This window comes from Acyrthosiphon pisum, unplaced genomic scaffold (genome assembly GCF_005508785.2).
Source record: "Acyrthosiphon pisum isolate AL4f unplaced genomic scaffold, pea_aphid_22Mar2018_4r6ur Scaffold_21315;HRSCAF=23613, whole genome shotgun sequence".
NCBI lineage: Eukaryota > Metazoa > Arthropoda > Insecta > Hemiptera > Aphididae > Acyrthosiphon > Acyrthosiphon pisum.
In genome coordinates, this window is record NW_021770769.1 from 13,289 (window position 1) to 23,892 (window position 10,604).

Below are 10,604 nucleotides of genomic sequence, written 5' to 3' on the forward strand. Positions count from 1 at the left end.
ATTTGTTTAGAGTTACACCAAAAATCAGAATTGATTTCGTCGAAAACCGATTTTTCTTAAAAATTCCCGTTTTCCTTAATTTTTATTTTATTTTTCACGGCGCTTTTAAAATTATTGCAATTTTAAATTTTGACCTTCTGAACGAACCAACTATATTCACTTTCCCATCGATTCAGATACTGTTGAAGAAAATCGAAACAGTTGTACTGCCCCAAATACGGTGATGACAGAAACAAAGAAAAAATTTAAAAAATTTAAAAAAAAAACATCATCTACACATCGCTCCGATTAGAATTTAAAAAAATTATAGTTTCGCCTTTATATTTTAGATTATTATACAAATTTATTTTATTAGTGGCTTAGACGACAGGGGATGCCTGAGCCGTGAAAAACAAAAGGAAAATTAAGGAAAAACGGGAATTTTTACGCAAAATCTGTTTTCGAGAAAATCGATTTTGGTTTTCGGTTTAACTCTAAAACAAATGACCGTATATACAATAGATACGTGCAATTTTGACTGAATTTTTATGTCAACATATTCTATACACCATGCCTTTTTTAAAATATTTTGAGCTGTTTCGGAACATTTTCAGTTTCAATTTCGACAAAATTTATCAAATTTAATTTTTTAATAATTATTTTGTAGTTAAAAATGTATAAAATGTTCAACTTTTATAGCTAAGGATTGAAAATTTAAAACAAGGTTCCACGTAAGTGGTTAATTCTGTTATCAAAAAATCTAAAAAATACATAATCTCAGTTTATTTTTATGGTCATTTTAAGTTCAAATTTGGAAGAAATTACCATTTTAATTATTTTGTTATGATTGTATAATATTATTCTTGGGTACTTGAAACTTCTGAAGTATAATATTATATATCTATGATAGTACTACGATTTTTAGTTGATATATAACGCGTTATAAGTACCTAATCGATATTGTGATATGATTAATTTGGAATTTATTATAGATACCTATTATTGGTCAATTTTTTGTTTAATACCATAGATAAGTATATAATATATCTTATACCTAGACTGACATACCGTCTTCGCTCAGAATCGTTTTTCTTATACAGTGATATTATATCATTGAATTCAAATTTAATACTACCCATTATACAGTTACCCACTTATAACCTACTGTACAGCAGAGCGACATCCAATTACTCACCTTTTTTTTAATTTATTTTTAGTGAAAAATCTGGCTTATTATTTCAATGTGATTGTTATTTAATTTATGTTATTATTTTTATGCAAAAGACTAAAAAATATATACCTGCCGCGGAATAAGATAATGACTGATCGCGCAAGCAAATCAACTTCCTCCACCGCTTTAACTGATGTTTCGGGGAGCCAATCAAAAACCGGCTACACGAAACGGACGCATAACGCTGCGCCACGCAGTCATTATCTTATTCCGCGACGGGTATAGTCATTATTAAGTATTATTATTTGTTTGATTTTGTATAATATATTTTTCTTATATACCTAGGTAGGTATATAACACATAGGTGTTTAATTTATGTTATTATTTTCATGCAAAAGACTAAAAAGTATTTTCATTATTAAGTATTAATAATTGTTGTTTGATTTAATATTATAATATATTTTACTTATATATCTAGGTATAACACATTGGTATTTGTTTTTAGTTTATTTTTAGTCATAAGTCTGACTTATTATATTGTGATTAATATATTTGTACAAAAGACTGACAAAAAAACCATTTTTATATGCATATTTTACTATTATTTTATTGTATTCCTATTAATGCTTTAAGTGATAAAATAATTTACCAGTAACCAAATAGTGTTATTACAACCCTAGGCGATCAGTGGTAAACTATTTTACCACCCTATAACTTCCAAACTATAAAAAAAAATATTTTTTTTCAAATTTATTAAAATATACATGTATGTGAGTCTGGAAAACAAATTTTGGCTCAATCAAAGTAAAAGCGCCTTATGCCCTATATGGCTATATAAGGTTAAGAGCCATTCTGTAATATTAATGATCAACAAAAGTTTTTATGGACAATGAACAATGTAGTACATAAAAAGTCATAAAAATTTTACACACAACTATTGGGACACAAATAAAAAGTATTTCAACATAATAAAAAAGAGTTTGGCGGTTGTAATGTAGAGGTATATGCTTGTTTGAACAAAACGTGCCTGTTTTTTGTTGACCTAAGCAAATTCGCTGAGTGAGACATAAATAACATATTATATAGGTTATAGTCAGTTATCTGTAAATTGTTACATTCTTCATAAATTAATATAATTTAATTAAACATCATTGATCATTTAAGGTATGTACCTACTCTTGATAAATCAGTAAACACAACAACTAGTATTTTATTTAATACCAGGGCTTGAAACCGGTTTCAAAACCGGTATTAAATACCGGTAAATACCGATAAAAATCGATATCTAAAACTAAATCAATATCGAAACCGAAAAAGATGAAAACCGGTATTCAAAACCCCAATAGAAATCAAAAAAATGTATAACCGATTTTCTTAATCAAAACCGTAACCGAAAAATATGAAAACCGGTATTCAAAACCCTAATAGAAATCAAAAAAATTAATAACCGATTTTATTAATCAAAACCGAAACCGAAAATTACGAAAACCGGTATTTGAAACCAAATTGAAAATCAAAATAATTTAAAAACGATTTTCAAAACCGAAATCGGGACTGAAAATCTATAATATCAATACCGATATTTAAAACTGAAAAGAATACCGAAAAACTAATACTTAAGTGAAAATCAGTACCTATTGAAAACCATAATCGTAATTTAAATGTTAAGCAACTTCTCTGTTTATAATATTGTACTAATAAAAATATCTAGACATCTAATCAGTGGCGGCTCGTGGTATGGTGCACAGGAGTACGTGTACCACCCAAAAAAATAAAAAATAAGTAGATTTGTATAGTAACATAATATAATAATTGATTATTTTGGACATGGTCTGTAATAATTAATAAATAAAAACTTTTTGCAGTTTTTCATGTTGAGAAGTGTGTCTATGAACGATTAAATAATTCGGGGATCACAAATTATTTGTGCTCCCGGCGGCCGTGTAAATATTAGCTACTTGCCTCGACACGTCGGTAAGTAATACATGGTAGTTTGGAGCACATTTAAATTTAATGTGTGCACCGAATCTATTTTGATCGTGTTGCGATGTCGCGTCGTTTGTCGAAACGATAACACTGTACATTAGCCATTGATTGCGTTATTATAATACATTATTTTAGTATGCACCTATAACAAAATTAAAATTTTTACCATCTTACATAGGTACTTTATATATTTCTTGTGCTCCACCACCTTAGGTGAACCTTTTACCTTACGAGCCGCCACTACATCTTATTATTCAGTAGAAATACAAAATAGCCAATATGTCTTCATTTAATTCTGGGGTGCCCGGATTATTGTTATTAGGATAACACAATTTATTTTTTCCTAAAAAATGACATAGATGACAATATTGAACACATCGATGATCACTTTTGATTCATCGCAACTCGCAACTCGGAATGGTAATCAAATTAGCATATACTATTGTTAATAATTAATTGCCACAACTCATAATTCACATAAGTTTATAAACAAGTGAAAAAAAAATGTTTCCTTCAGAGTTCAAACAGCCGCCTTCGCACCTTGTGTCAGAAATAAAATAGGTTATTACTTTAGGATTGACACCTAGCAGCAGTGCTGTAGTGGAGGTTATACGCCGTATACAGGGGGTGTTCACTTAGATGTGCATGATTAGGCCACTGAGTTTCCACGCATCGGTCACGGTGAGCGCTAGTGTCGCATAACAAAAAAAACTGCCACTTATCAGTAACAAATTCTTTATTATCTATGCACGACTGCTCATTGATGTCCACCGCTCGCCAGGCGAGATACTTATATGCCTTGTCTATTCCCAAAATTGCAAAACTGTTAAAGTTAAAAGTGCTGATTCACTTCACTGTTTCACTATTTAGTATAGTATACACTTAATTTTTTAATATGGGAAGAGCTGCCTACAGATGCTGTGTGAGAGGATGCACCAATAAAGGTATAATTTTTTTTATTAATTCTTGTTATCGCAAACTATTAAAAATCTTAGATTTATATTAACAGTAATATTGGGTTTAAGGAGGTATTTCACATAGGTTCCCTAATCCAAGAACAAATTTAGAACTTCTACAAAGGTGGATTCAACTTATAGGATCGGATCAGTTCAACGAATTGTCATCAAATGAGATTCATTATAGGAAAAGAATATGTTCCATCCATTTCAGTAGTAATTGTTACAGTCCCGGTACAAAAGTTTTAAACTACAATGCAGTTCCTTCATTAAACCTAAGTAATAAAAATTATTATTAAATAACAATAAATTAATAGGTACTATAATGCAATTGTTTTTCTCTAGTGGTTATTGATGACATTTCTACCAATGATACCATTACAAATCTAAGTATTGAGGATACTACTGAGACTACTGGCTCTGCTGAATCTATGGGTAAATAAAACACTAATTTCTTTAAGACATTAATATTATGTTACAATAATTAGATATTGAAAATTGTTTTATTCACTTTTAATACTAATATAGTTTTGAACGATGTACCTAGTACTACAAGTAATGAATCATCATACCTCCATACTACTAACGATGATCAAATGTTTTTTGGATTAAGTGGTTTCAAATTATTGGATAGTGTTGAGGAAAATGATGGGTTGCTGCGTAAGTAATATTGTATTAACAATTAATGAATGCTTTTTGATGTATTATATGACATATAAAAAATATAATAACATATAATATGTATATAATATAATATAATATATATTATATTATATATTATACACACATATTATATGCCGATTAAAACAATTTTTTTAAGCTTTAATTATGTTTTGTATTTTGTTTAAAGCTTTTACAGGTATTATGCTTGATAACGATGATGATGTAGTTAAAAAATCAAATTTAAAGAAAAAAATCTCAAAATAATGGTTACTATTTGCTTTTAATCTATAGAACTTATGTACACTTTAACACCATTTACTTTTGTTTTTAATAATAATATATGATATATTAATAAATTATATCATTATATAATATTATATTATATTGAAAAAAAAATGATGGTAAAATGTATATTCTATGCTTCTTCTGCTTGATAATGTATAAGATGAATAAAAAGTTTATCATGCATGGGTGAGGCCTATCATGATCTTTTGGGTTCAAAAGTTAATTGCTTTAATTCTAGTAGTTCTGCATGATGTGCCTTTAGTTTAAAATTTATTTACTTTATCTTATTTAGATTCTTCATTCAAAGCAATTGTTGAATCAAATTTTTAAATTCTTAAACTTCTCTTACACTTTTTATTCATTTATTTAACTTATATTTATTGTTTTACTGTTTACATGGCTTAATTAATTTTACATTGTTGAATTCAGGTTTGTTGAATAAAATTGGTATTCGTCATTCCAAAATGTTAACACCAAAATGTAAATCTCTTTACGGCAATGGTGTAATGTTGCAAAAACTACTTCGGACTGAAAAGAAAAAAATGCAAAACATTCAAGGACCGTCTTAGAGCAGCTGAACAATTTTCTGATCAATATTTGGATTCTAAAATCATTGGATGTATGACACCCGCAGCAGCTATATTCACCAAGCTTCAATTTCGTGAAACAAAGAACGCTCCCAAAGGTCGTAGATTCACTCTTCAAGAGAAGCTACTTTGTTTGTCACTCTATAAGCAAAGTGCAAAGTCCTACAGGTTGCTTTCAAAACTGTTTACATTACCAGCACGTAAAACCTTGTCAACATTGCTATCACAAATTCCTATAAGCACTGGATTGAACAAAACTCTTTTAAAAGTCTTAACAGAGAATGTAAAAACTTTAAAAGAAAAGGAAAAATATTGTGTAGTGCTATTCGATGAAGTGAGCCTAGAACCACAGTTACACTATGATGACAACGCAGGCTTCATTGTTGGATTTGAGGACAATGGATTAGGCCGCACCCAACGTTTTGCTGATCACAGTTTAGTATTTATGATAAAAGGTATAACAAAAAAATTCAAACAGCCAATTTCATATACTTTCTGTGAAAGCACAACAAAGCGATATGATTTGGCAAATCAAATTAAAAATGTTATAAAAGCAGTACATTCTACTGGCCTTAAAATTATTGCTACTATTTGTGACCAGGGTACTACAAACACAGCTGCTATTAATGTATTAATCAATGACACAAAAGCATTCTACTTGCGCCAAAATAAAGAGTATGATGACGCGTTTTATGAAATTGATTGTGGTGTTGAGCGAATTAAGGTCGTTCACTTGTATGATCCTCCACATCTCTTGAAAGGTATTCGTAACAACCTTTTAAATAAAAATCTTATGTTCACTGTAAATGGCCAGCAAAAAGAAGCATGTTGGAAGGACATCGTTGATTTATATGAAATGGATAGTGTTGCTCAAGATGTCAAAATGTTACCACGTTTAACCAGAGAACATGTTATTCCTGGTGAAATAAAAAAGATGAAAGTCAAGAACGCCTCCCAAGTATTTAGTCAGCGAGTTTCATCAATTTTGTCTTTTTTATCGTGTAAGTAATAATATAATAATTTGAAACTAATGTTTGTGTTCCTATATCATTAATTTAGTTTTTAATTTTAATTTCAGCAAAGAATATACTCAATCAAAAAGCTGAAGATACAGCTACATTATGTTTATTTTTTGATAAACTGTTCGATTCTGTGAATGGCAGCTATGATAATGTGGTGGATGGTAAAATATTTCGTACAGCTGTCAAATCAAATTCGCCTCATCATCAGCTTTGGAGAGAATCTTTAAAAGTATTGGATACCATGTATTTTGTGGATCCTGTAACCAAAGAACGTTCAAAACCCCAACCACCCACCCTAAAAAACTGGGTGAAAACCATTAAAGGTAACAATTTATTATATTGGTCTATAATCTATTCCTAATTGTGGGGCGACTATGTAAGACACTATTGGTTTTTACAAATTGTCTACTGTGTTTAATAAATATCTATTAACTTCATAGATTAAAGGAATACATTTATGGAATATTGTCGCCCCACAATTAATAATTACTATATTCAATAAATCACATTTTTTTCCTAACCTATTTGAACTAAACAGGATTTCAGACGATTTGTTCCACTTTACAAAAGTGTGGGATTCGGTCTCTTCTATTGCGAAATTTTAACCAGGACTCGTTGGAAAATATGTTCGGATCAGTACGTGGTTTAGGTTATAGAAATAATAACCCTAACTGTATGATGTTTTCTTCATCATACAAGACGTTATTATTAAATAACCTAATGTCAAGTCATTCTCCAAGAAGCAACTGTGAAGAAGATTTGGGAACTAGTTCTTTAGCACAGTATCATACATTGTTTAAAACATTTACTGACAACAAAACTACTCAAGAAGACGAGGATGATAATGTAGAAACACGAGTTTCCGATGGACCATTGAAGGTAAAATATAATTCTAATATCGAATCAATTAAATTGGAAAACCAAATAAAAAGTTATATCGCTGGCTACACCATAAAAAAGCTAAACACTACTTTTCTTAAAAATTGTTCATTATGTTTGTCCCAAATATGTGCTGAATCAAAACATTCTGATGATCATCAACTTACATTAAGTAGAGACTACTGTCTTGGTGGTAAATATAATTTAAAATATCCAAACACAATGTTCTGTAAATTAGTTCAGGGGATCATTGATTTAATTGCTAAAATACTGCCGTCCATATGCCATCATTTAAGTTTGAAAGCAGATTTAATAAACACAATTGATCAACATTTTAATGTAAATGTAATCAAGTGTCCAGATCACCAATTACTTTTTGGACAGAAGTTAAAAAAATTCACTATTAAACTTATGGTACATAATTGGTGTACCCAAATCAACCGTTAGCTTGCTGGGACCATTAATTTATCAAAAAATGAAAATGATCATATCAAAATAAATGCCTTTTCGAGATATAAAACATTTTCGAAAAAACTTAAATATAGAAAATGAAAAAATTTAAAAATTTCCCTTTATTGTGTGTGCAATAACTATTACTTCAATTTATTAAACTTAAAAAAATTAAATTTTATAAAAATTGTTGTTTTATTATAATTTTCCTTTTCTACTTTATGATTTATGAACTAATAATATCTTTAATTATTATAACAATGCAATGACTGAATATGAAACAATATATTATGTTCCTTTATTTTAAATATAATATTATGTTACGTATTTATTGTATTAGTTCCTTCATTGAAACTGTTTTTATATCTGTTCATAGTATTATTATGTTTTAATTGTTTAAAAATATAAAAAATGAGTATCTTTTACCGAATTTATATTTTATTTATGTTTACATTATGTTCAATATTTATTTCTGTTCATAGGATTATTATGTTTTAATTGTTTAAAAATATAAAAAATGAGTATCTTTTACCGAATTTATATTTTATTTATGTTTATATTATGTTCAATATTGACAATATATGCTTTATAAAAATAAACCTGAAATTATAATATTGATTTTTGTTGTTGTTTTTTTGCATTTAATTAATACAATGTGTTTTCATTTGATTAGCAAATAATATCTTTTTCATATTTTTATGAGATATTTCAGTATTTATTTAGAAGTAACATAAAGAAAATAATGCATAGTAAAATGAGGAAAAAGAGGATCACGAATCTCGATAAATAATTATTTAAAATATCGCGGGAATACGTCTTTTTGGACCTGGGAAGCCGTGGCCGCCCCCACCGTAATTCTTTACATCGGTCACTGGGAGCGCTTTTATCAATGTTACGAAAAATAACTCGGCAGATGCCTATCTATTAGTATTCTTGTCTATGGAAGAGACCTACCGAGGAATGAGGATGGTACAGGCTAGTTATGGATGCAGGGTCTCTGTGGTCGAGTCGGTTTGGTGCAATGACCACAGAGCTCACTAACACAGGGAAAATACTTAAAAACTAACTTAATCCTAGTGAAGTCTTGAGACGACGATGGAAATAAATCAATAAGCAGACGACCTGGGCGGCCTCTCACACAACAGACGTATATCTGTTGCTGACGGACTTACGCGGCGACGAATGACGAACCAACGCAGACAGTAACCAGGTTCTCGGGTTGACGGCGACAACAATAATAATAATAATAATAATAATTAAAGACTTACGGTTGCGTATTGGAGATCGTATTTTTATTGAAAATAGATATAAAGGTTTATAGCCACACACAATATAATAATAATAGGCAACCGTGTGCACCAAAAAATATAATATTAATCATTCGACAATATACGTAATAATAATGATCGTGCTCGCTTTAGTAGCGGATGACACATATAAATAATATCGATCGCTATATTAGCGGATCACAAAAAGAATATAAAGGTACAGTCGTTTTAATAATGGACCAAAAAAACTAAAAACATTTTATAATAATAATAAGAGTAGTAAATAAATAATAGGGCGTTGGCCGCAGAAAATAAACAAAAACAATACCAAAAAGAGATAATATAATATATACCTATCTGAGGCGACAGGTCGACCGATAATACAACCACACAAAGAGATTAAACAAGTACAACAATTATAATAATTCACAATCAACAGAATGAGAGGTGTATGGATGACAAGGGAGCTGATAGGGAACGGTCGTCGTCGCCGTGCGTAATTGCACACCGCAATGCGCTAATGACTTGGCGCGAACAGTAACTAATGCCGATATCTTAGATTTTATTTCTATTTGTAGCATGGGTGAAAAATTTCTAACTGTATCTTCCATTGATTTAAAAAATGACGTTAAATGATCCGAACTACGTTCTTTTTTCGATTTTTTGTCATCTAAGTAGGTTTTGAGCACTAAAGCTGCACTAGATGGATATTCGGAGCACTTATTTTTCTTAATATTTGGACTATGTGTATAACCAGTGAAAGAAAGTTTTCTTTTATTTGTTGACACTGAATTTAATGAATTTATTTGAGCATCATCACCATTGTTATCGTCTGATTCAATATCAACGTGCTGTAGACTTTCAGTTGTCACTTGTCGTTGTGTTCACAACTACAAAGTACAAAACGATGATGACCAAAACTTTATGTCAGTGCGCATGCGTTTCCGATCAGAATGCTTCGGAATCTGTCAAAATATTGTCGACAAACGATTCGGTCGTGTTCCGATCCGATCCGGCGCGAGGTTTCCGTTCCGATCCGATCTAGTGTGCGGGACATCATTTAAAATTATTTTTATTAATTTTTTTTTCGTTCCGATCCGATCGGACGGTTTTTTTCCGTTCCGATCTAGTGTGCGGCAACCTTAAAACTTCCAACTTGTTCATCAATACATCAACTGGCGCCCAACTCGAACGACGAACGTAACATTTACAATGACGAGAACAAACAGAAGGGACTACTCTGGCTAGTCCAGTACAGGCAACCACCATCGACAAGATGGTATATATTATATATTTGTATGTTCACAGCCAGCTTTTCCACGGTAATTTTTTTTTTCAAGGGGGAATGTCCCCCTTGG